The sequence below is a fragment of the Bubalus kerabau genome, chromosome 6 (assembly GCF_029407905.1).
Source record: "Bubalus kerabau isolate K-KA32 ecotype Philippines breed swamp buffalo chromosome 6, PCC_UOA_SB_1v2, whole genome shotgun sequence".
NCBI classification, from domain to species: Eukaryota; Metazoa; Chordata; class Mammalia; order Artiodactyla; family Bovidae; genus Bubalus; species Bubalus kerabau.
Genome location: NC_073629.1, coordinates 106,113,045 through 106,121,995, shown reverse-complemented (window position 1 = coordinate 106,121,995; position 8,951 = coordinate 106,113,045). Strand labels below are relative to the sequence as shown.

Genomic DNA, 8,951 nt, shown 5'->3' with positions numbered 1-8,951 from the left:
TACAGTGTCATTACCATTGGAAAGGGCAAGGCTACTGAGCAGGCAAGACAACAAGTGTCCATCCCAGAGCTCACAATGTCCCACTTGCCACGCTCTGGAGAAGTCCAGAAATCTTCATCTGGAGACTGCCCTACTCCCAGGGGTGAAGCCGGGGGTCATACCACACACCTTCACTCCTCTTGCTCCTCACCTCTGCAACAGCAGACCAACAATCAAGTGCTTCAGTCCTCCGTCGGCAGCGTCACCTCTGCATTTCTATCTTCCTCCCTCCATTCTCACTGCTACTGATGTGCTCAGGCTCCTGTTAGATCTCGTCTTATGTGGAAGTCTCCAACTGGTCATTCTGCAACCCCACTCCATCCTGTTATCTCTGCCAGATAGCCACTTCGTGTGTTTGTTTTGGTAGCACTGAGTTTTCATTGCTGAGCGCAGGCTTTCTCTAGTTGCGGTGAGCCAGGGTGACTCTTGGTTGCAGCGCATGGGCTTCTCAGTGCGACGGCTTCTCTCTTTGCAGAGCACAGGCTCTAGGTACCAGGGCTTCGGTAGTTGCAGCACATGGGCTTAGTTGCTCCGCAGCATGTGGAATCTTCCTGCAGCAGGGATCAAACCTGCGTCCCCAGCATTGGCAGGCAGATTCCTATCCACAGGCACAACTAAGGAAGCCCCATGTAGTGGTTAAACACAGTTTTGACCATGTCATTCCCATTTGTAAAAACTTCTATCACTGGGAATGTAAAATGGTATAGCTGCTGTGGAAAACAATATCGTGGTCTCTCAAAATATTAAACATAGAATTACCATCTGATCCAGCAATTTCACTTCTGGGTATGTACCCCAAAGAGTTGAAAGCTGGAATTCAAACAGATATTTGTACACCAATGTTCACAGCAGCATTATTCGCCATACTCAAAAGACAGAAACAACCCAAATTCCATTGCCGGATGAATTTATAAGCAAAATATGCTATATACACACAATGGAGTACTATATTCAACCATAACTAGAGATGAAAGTTTGCCTGAAAGGCTGTTCGACAAGAGGGCCCAGTCCTCCTGAGGTCTCTCAGGGGTTCAGGTCCACATCTTTAAGCGGTGTGGGCAGGAACAGCATTCAGGGGCAGAATGGCGGGGCTTGAGAGCCAGGACACTCCTGGCCTGATGGCTGCTGGTTCTGAAGGTGTCCTTGCCCTGATGCCTTCACGTTGGGCTGCTGAGGGGAGCAAAAGAAACTGAGAGGTGAGTCATTAGCGCAAGGCCCTGGTGGCAAGGCCCTTGTCCCATGTGCCTTTGCACCTTCCTCAAGCATGTGTGTTTTCTCTACCCTCTTCTTCCTCCCTCCAAAAAAGAAAGAAATGAAAGTTTTGGATGTGCTATATGACATGGATGAAACTTGAACACATTATGCTAAATGAAACATGCCAGACACAAAAGGGTAAATTTTGTATCAGGTTGGCCAAAAAGTTCATTTCGGTTTCTCTGTAACGTCTTGTGGAAAATCCTGAACGAATTTGTTGGCCAGCCCAATATAATTCCACTTATATACTTGGAATAGTCAAATTCAAAAGGAGAAAAGAGAACAGGGGTTCCTAGGAGCTGAGGGTGGGGAGGATGGGGAGTTATTGTTTAATGGGCACCGAGTTTCAGCATGGGATGACTAAAAAATTCTGGAGACAAATAGTGGTGACGGTTGCACAATGATGTGAACGTACTTATTGCCAATAAACTGTACTCTTAAAAGTAATTAAAATGGTAAAATTAAATAAAAACAATAAGACTTCCACCACTAAGTCTCCTTAGCAGAAAATAAAACCCAAGAGCCTTAATCTGACCAAAATGCATTTTTCCAGATGATGCTTTTTCCCTTTCCATCATCTTCTTTATTTCCTCCCTCAACCCCCTGCTTCCTATACGTGATCTAGTGGCCACCTATACATGGCATGCTCTTTCCATAATTCTACACATTTTTAAAATGCCACATCCTCACAAATCTTTCCTGAATTCTTCCCATTGTTTCATACTAAGTGGAAGTGATCTCTTCCTTTTTGAACTCCCACAACATGTGAATTATATCTCTCTTTAGCACTTACTGGTCTTCTTTAATATCAAAGATGCCATACACTGAGATAGAGGGGTGTAGCTTAAGGTATTCTAGAGAGGCCCCTCTATAGTTTTAACACTTTAGGGAATCTACCATCATCTCAGAACTGGGCCTGTCTTGCCATCTCAGAAGCCAGGTTTTAACAGCAAGCACAGAGTGGAACCATCTCCCAGGAGGGCTCTTATATTCTCTCAGTTCACAAAAATGGATAGTTACATACACCAGGATCTAGTAGATTAATTTACAATGAAAAATGCAATTATCAAGAGAACTGGAATCCTCTAGGTGGTAGATCACTAAATTCTGTCCCAGAGGCAGGACACTTGCTGGGTGAGCACAGAATCACACCAGGAAGGCATATTGATCTTAAGGAGCATTTCTTAGCTGAGGCACCCAGAGATAATTCACCCACTGTAGGGATGACATGGACAAGAAAATCTGAATGCCCAGGTCAGTCTGACTGAGACAGGGCTTAGAGGGACAACATTAATGCTCGTTTCTGCCTTGTTTTCAGTTGTCATGTCTGATTAAGCCCTTTAGTTCACAGAATCTCTCTCCAAATAGGATACAGACTATTGTTTGACAGAATAGTCTCCAAATACGGTACAGAATGGTTGGCTGACAAGATTGATTAGGTTTCTATTAAATTACGATCATATCTGCCTTGAGATTCCTCTCATATGAACTGGATCAGCGTTTATTTTTGATCACGTTTGTAGATAAACTCTTGGCTTACCCGAGTGTGTGCATGTGATATGTGTGTGTGCTGAGTCATGTCCCACTGTTTGCGCCCCGTGTACTGTAGCCCGCCAGCTTCCTCTACCATTTCCCAGGCAAGAATACTGGAGTGGTTGCCATTTACTCCTCCAGGGAATCTTTCAGACTCCAGGATCGAGCCTAAGTCTCTTGAATCTCCTGCAATGGCAGGTGGATTCTTACCACTGAGTCACCTGGGTTTCAGAGCTGTGTCTGCCAGTTTAGGCTAGCTAAATTATGCTGCAATAACAAACAACTAAAACAATCTCAGCAGCTTATTAACAAAGATTTATTTCTTTACTCACATTACATGTCGTGTGTGTCAACTGTGGCTCTGCACATCTTCATTCTGGGACCAAACCTGGAAAAGTAGCCCTATTTGGAACGTGATCCTCTCATGACTGAGAAAAAAATATGGTGGAATCATGAGATGGCTCATACATTTCTGCTCAGAAGTGGATCAAGCTATTTCTACTCACATTTCATTAACCAAAACAAAGTCAAGCTTGAGGACATTAGGGTGAGAAGTACAACCTTCTAGGGACAGGCCAGATAGGGAGGGTTTTGTTTATTTGTTTATTGGCTGTGCTGGGTCTTCGTGGCTGCACAGGGGCTTTCTTTAGTTGTGGCAAGCAGGGGCTACTCTCTAGTTGTGGTTTACCAGCTTCTCATTGTGGTGGCTTCTCTTCTTGTGAAGCACGGGCTCTAGAGCACAGGCTCATGAGTTGTGGCTTAGTTGCTCTGTGGCATGTGGGATCTTCCTGGATCAGGGATGGAATCATGTCCCCTGAGGCAGATTCTCAACTGCTGGAGCACCAGTGAAGTCCCTGAGGGAGAATTTTAGCAAAGGAGGGGCAGAGAATATTGATAATCACAGTCTACAGCAAGGACTAATACTCAGGCTATATGTATTAGTGTGACTGTTATCAGTTATAAATATTAACTGTTAAAATACTGAAATACTTTTGTGCTAGTTGGTAAATAGCTCCAAGTCTCCTGACAACTCCTCCACTGGGACCTACTACCCACAAACTGGCAACTGAAAGCTTAACATCAAGCATAGACGGTATCTCCAGGACCCTTCCTGGACTTCACACCTGGTAGATCAGTGCTTGAACACCTGCTGTTGTTTAATGTTTACTATCGTCCTTAGATAATTTCTTCTACTATGTAAATTTTTATTAGTTTAATTCTGAGGGCAACCTGATTTCCATGCTCCCAGAGGGAAATTGACTACAGCCCCTATATACCGTCAGTGTTTGCTTAGTCACTAAGTTGTGTGCAACTCTTTGTGACCCCATGGACTGTGGCCCACCAGGCTCCTCTGTCCATGGGATTTCCCAGGCAACAATACTGGAGTGGGTTGCCATGCCCTCTCCCAGGGGATCTCCCCCCTCCAGGGATCAAACCCATGACTCCTGCACAGGCAGGCAGATTCTTTACTGCTGAGCCACTAGGGAAGCCCATCTACTGTCAATACTTAAATATAATAATGATAACTAATAATACTAATTTGTGTTGTCCCCTGCACATTTTTACTTCTCTTTCATAAGCACAGTATATGTAAAAATTGCTCAATAAATATTTGTAAAAAGACTTACCTAGCTTTTCCCTATTAGCCAAGCTTATTTATCTCAACATACTATTTCTTGAGTCTGTTTTTAATTTTTATGCCATTTCTCATGTCTGAAAATATCATTATCACTACTTTGAAATACTTTTGCAAAGCACTCTCTCTTAAACTGTTTCATTCAATATCCCTGACACTCTGAGGTAGGAATTAGATCACTTTACAGATGAAGAAATCAACAAGACTTAGTGAACTCAAGTGTCTTGTAACTAGTTAGGTTTTATTTATTCATCAAATATTTATTGAGTGCATTAAGTGAGATTTATTAAGGCTGGATTTGAAAACAATTTCCCTGGGAAATGGTAGAGGAAGCTGAATTCAAGTCAAGGGTTTAATTCCACTATTCTCAACAACTTTATCACTGGGGTCATAAACTCAAAGGAAGGAAATAATAATAGTGTATTGATGTTATTGTTGAGGAGCCCCGAAAAACAAGTCTCAGAAGTCATTTGTAAACTTCAAGGTAACCACCAGCAAAAGCAGTCTTATTTGTGCTTGCAACCTAGTGCACACTGTTTCACTGTGGATGATTCTACTGAATACATATTTGATGTACTTATATACAGATTTGGGGACTATTCAAACTGAGTTTCGCCACTAACTATCTGAGGAGCCTTCATTAAGTTACTTAACATTTTGGCACTTCAACTTCATCACCAGTAAAATAGAAATAATGCTAATGCCTTCGGACTAAGTAGTTGTGGAGATTAAAGCGGTAAAGTATGAATACGAATGGTGGTTGCAGTTCAGTTTCCAATTGTTTTTAAAGAATTTTTAATTCTGCCTTCAAGTGACAAAAACAATGTGCATATAGACGTAAAGTTACAAGGTGACCATTCTAGGAAAAGTGCTGTTCTTTATTTTGAAGTATATCTTTACTGTTTTAAATCCCCTTTTACGGTACTGGCAGCTGTCTTCTTTAACGGCGCACTTAATCTGGCATTCCCCATGCCGCCCTCCATCCTCCAGCTCTGTTACCTCCTAAATTAAAAAAAAAAAAAAAAAAACCACGAAAAACTATCTATTCCCCTAAAACTCAAAAGCGTGCGTACCATAGCAGAGGTCCACAAAAGCTGAATACGCTGTCTAGGACCCCGCTAGATACCTCTGGACTCTAAAGGGGGCGGGGTCAGATGGCTCAAGTCTCACCAAGTCGTCGCCCCTTCTCAATTCTCGCGAGACTTCAAGCAACTAAGCTTCTGCGCATTAAAGACACTAGGAGCCAAGGCGCCAAGGGAGGGGGAGGGGAAGCGGGGGGAGACGGTGCGAACGGCGTGGCCGCCATCTTGTTTGTACCCCGGCTTAGGGCGCGCTCCGTTCTCCGTGACGCACGCTTCCCCCTCCCCTCCGTCGTGCCCAGGCCTCTGCATTGCCCGACTCCGCCGGAGCGCGGGGGCGGCTCCTGCTCTTCCCTGGACTTCTGAGCCGAGGCGTGTGAGTGTGCGGGAGCGACCGCGGGTGGGAGGGGGAGAGGTGAGCGGCGGTCGCGGGGGGAGGGGCGGCGCTTCCCGCCCTCGGCGGAGACCTCACTTCCCTCGCGTGGCTGCTCCTGTAGTTCGGTCCGGCCTGCCCACCGCCATGTTGTGTTCTCGCTGGCCCGCCGCCGTAGCGCTCGTGGGGTCCGTGCGCCTTGTCGGCCCGGCTCGCGGGCTTTCTCCCATTGGCGGAAGGCGACGGCGGGGGGGCTCGCTCGTGATTGGTCGGTGGCGGGGAGGCCGAGGACCTGGCACGTTATTGGTCGCGCTGGCTTCGGCCTAGGGGTTGTCAGGGAATCAGAGGCTGTGGGGATGCTCGCGTCTTCGTCTCGGTCGGCCGAGCGATGACCACTTACAGCGCAGGCGTGGGGTGGAGGTTGGGGGCGAGCCTAGAGGCCTTAAGCCGGGAGAGAGGGTGATGGTCTGGCAAGTACTTCAGGAGTATCCTATGCGTGGCTGGGAGTGGGAGGCACTCCAAATTCCTGAGGTGCCCTCCGTGGAACGTGCATGGCCTGGGATAGGGGCGTGTAAGCCACAAGGGTGCCAGGCTTGGAAACGCTGAAACCTGAGTTACAGGTTGAGATGATCTTTGAGATCCAGGGGTGCTAGACTTGGAGTATAACACAGGGAATGACCCTGATGTCCACAGATGCCAAATCTGAGAGCATAGTATAGAAAGAGAGGGCATCAGGGCCCTAGAGACATATCCGATGAACAATAGGATCAGAGGAATTTTGCTAGAGAGTGCCAGTGCTGAAACACAGGTTTTGGTGAAACCCTGGAGTCCGTAGTTACCAGATTAGGGCTGTGGTTATGGTGTGAGGAGGAAGTAAACAAATCCAGGCCGTTCAGTTCAGTCCAGTCGCTCAGTCGTGTCCGACTCTTTGCGACCCCATGAACTGCAGCATGCCAGACCTCCCTGTCCCTCACGAACTCCCGGAGTTCACTCAGACTCACGAACATCGTGTCAGTGATGCCATCCAGCCATCTCATCCTCTGTCGTCGCCTTCTCCTCCTGCCCCCAATCCCTCCCAGCATCAGAGTCTTTTCCAATGAGTCAACTTTTCGCATGAGGTGGCCAAAGTACTGGAGTTTCAGCTTCAGCATCATTCCTTCCAAAGAAATCCCAGGGCTGATCTCCTTCAGAATGGACTGGCTGGATCTCCTTGCAGTCCAAGGGACTCTCAAGAGTCTTCTCCAACACCACAGTTCAAAAGCATCAATTCTTCGGCGCTCAGCCTTCTTCACAGTCCAACTCTCACATCCATACATGACCACTGGAAAAACCATAGCCTTGACGGGCCTTTGTTGGCAAAGTAATATCTCTGCTTTTCAATATGCTATCTAGGTTGGTCATAACTTTTCTTCCAAGGAGTAAGCGTCTTTTAATTTCATGGCCGCAGTCACCATCTGCAGTGATTTTGGAGCCCAAGAGTCTGACACTGTTTCCACATCTATTTCCCATGAAGTGATGGGACCAGATGCCATGATCTTAGTTTTCTGAATGTTGAGTTTTAAGCCAACTTTTTCACTCTCCTCTTTCACCTTCATCAAGAGGCATTTTAGTTCCAGGCTGAGAGGGAGGCAATCTATTGGATAGGTGTGCTTGTTCTTAATAACAGAATGCCCAGCCTAGGGGGCACAGCATTTAATAGTGACAGATCTGTAGGAGTGAAAAAGTAGAAGCATTTAGGGAAACATTTTCAGATTGGGAATCATATTAAGAGAGTAGTTATAGATGATGGGGTCTCAGGACCATGCTGCTAGTTTTAGGTATTCTATAGGAAGGTTTGTGGCTTAGACGGTAAAGAATCTGCCTGCAGTACAGAGACCCAGGTTCAATCCCTGGGTTGGGAAGATCCCCTGTAGAAGGGAATGGCAACCCACTCCAGTATTCTTGCCTGGAGAATTCCATGGATAGAGGAGCTTGGTGGGCTACAGTCCATGGGATCACAAAGAGTCCGGCGCAGCTGAGTAACTAACACACACATGTAGTTTTACTGCTCTAGGAAAGTTACAGATCAGGGCTCAGTTTCCAGGTTTCCAAAGCTACTCTTTCTAGCAAATATCAGATACTTGGCAATTGTTTGTTTGAAAGGATGTTGTTAGGTTCCTCTTTAGTGGAGGAGCACTTGACAGATCCTAGATCTTGACACATTTATTTCCTTTTATATATGTCTAAAAAGCACACCCACCCTCATACACACTAAAGGAAAATTTTTTTCATAAGCAGCTCGGAGCGAAAATAAGCTAGTGCATAGCATCTTGCATCTTGTCTTATGTAACAGGGTTTGTGAACTCTGTGGTTCATATTTAAAAAAGATTTTTTTAAAATTGAGAGTTGTTAAGAGTCAGCTTGTTGGGGGTACATTCCTTTCTCTTTGAATTGTAGTAACTTGGATTGTATTACGTTTGCTCCTCCTGAGGTTTGGAGATCATGGAAACACATTTGTTAAACCTCTGTTTTTCTAATTTGTTTTTCCTTGTCTATTTTAGGTGGTTCTTTCAACTTTAGATAGATATTACATTTCTGTTTTCAAGAAACTCCTGTGATTTTCACATTTCTCAGTTTTATGTGAACGCAACTAAAATTTCAAGACAGAAGGGGAAAGTAGTAGAGGAAGGGGATTGACATTTTGGAGTACATTTAACACATTTTCTGTTAGGTAGACATCCTCATGTTGCAGATGAGAAAATTGAAGATCAGAGAGGTAAGTAGCTTCTCCAGTGTTGCTCAGTGGTTGAGCTGGGATTAAAATTCAAGTAGCCTGATGTCAAAGCTTGTAGTTTTATCTGCTGTGTCTTGCTATCAGCATAAACCTGACTTGTCAAAACTCTCAGGTAGTTTTACATTTCACAGTGGATCATTTTTCCTTGACTTCTGGATGTTAGGGATGTATTGAGTGGGAGAATTTGAATAAGAAATTGTATTTATTTGAATAATTACAATAAGAGTTTGTTGTACTGTTCAGACCACAGAATGATAACCATAT

General features: G+C 45.0%; 1 protein-coding gene and 1 long non-coding RNA gene across 4 annotated transcripts in view; one reads left to right on the top strand and one right to left on the bottom strand.

Moving 5' to 3' along the window:
* Positions 1-3,120: 3,120 nt before the first annotated feature.
* LOC129655612 (uncharacterized) lies at positions 3,121-5,645 on the bottom strand. The gene is made up of 2 exons (XR_008716057.1): positions 5,536-5,645; positions 3,121-3,680 (listed from the first exon to the last, which is right to left on the bottom strand). It is a non-coding gene; the product is annotated as an uncharacterized LOC129655612 (long non-coding RNA).
* Positions 5,646-5,734: 89 nt separating this feature from the next.
* Positions 5,735-8,951, top strand: part of NFYC (nuclear transcription factor Y subunit gamma) — a 64,947-nt gene continuing 61,730 nt past the window's right edge. The window contains exon 1 of one of the 3 annotated variants that reach the window (XM_055586233.1): positions 5,735-5,917. The gene's annotated coding sequence lies outside the window, so the exon portion shown is untranslated. The remainder of the gene's footprint in view (positions 5,918-8,951) is intronic. The other 2 variants (XM_055586236.1, XM_055586232.1) reach the window with 2 other exon arrangements.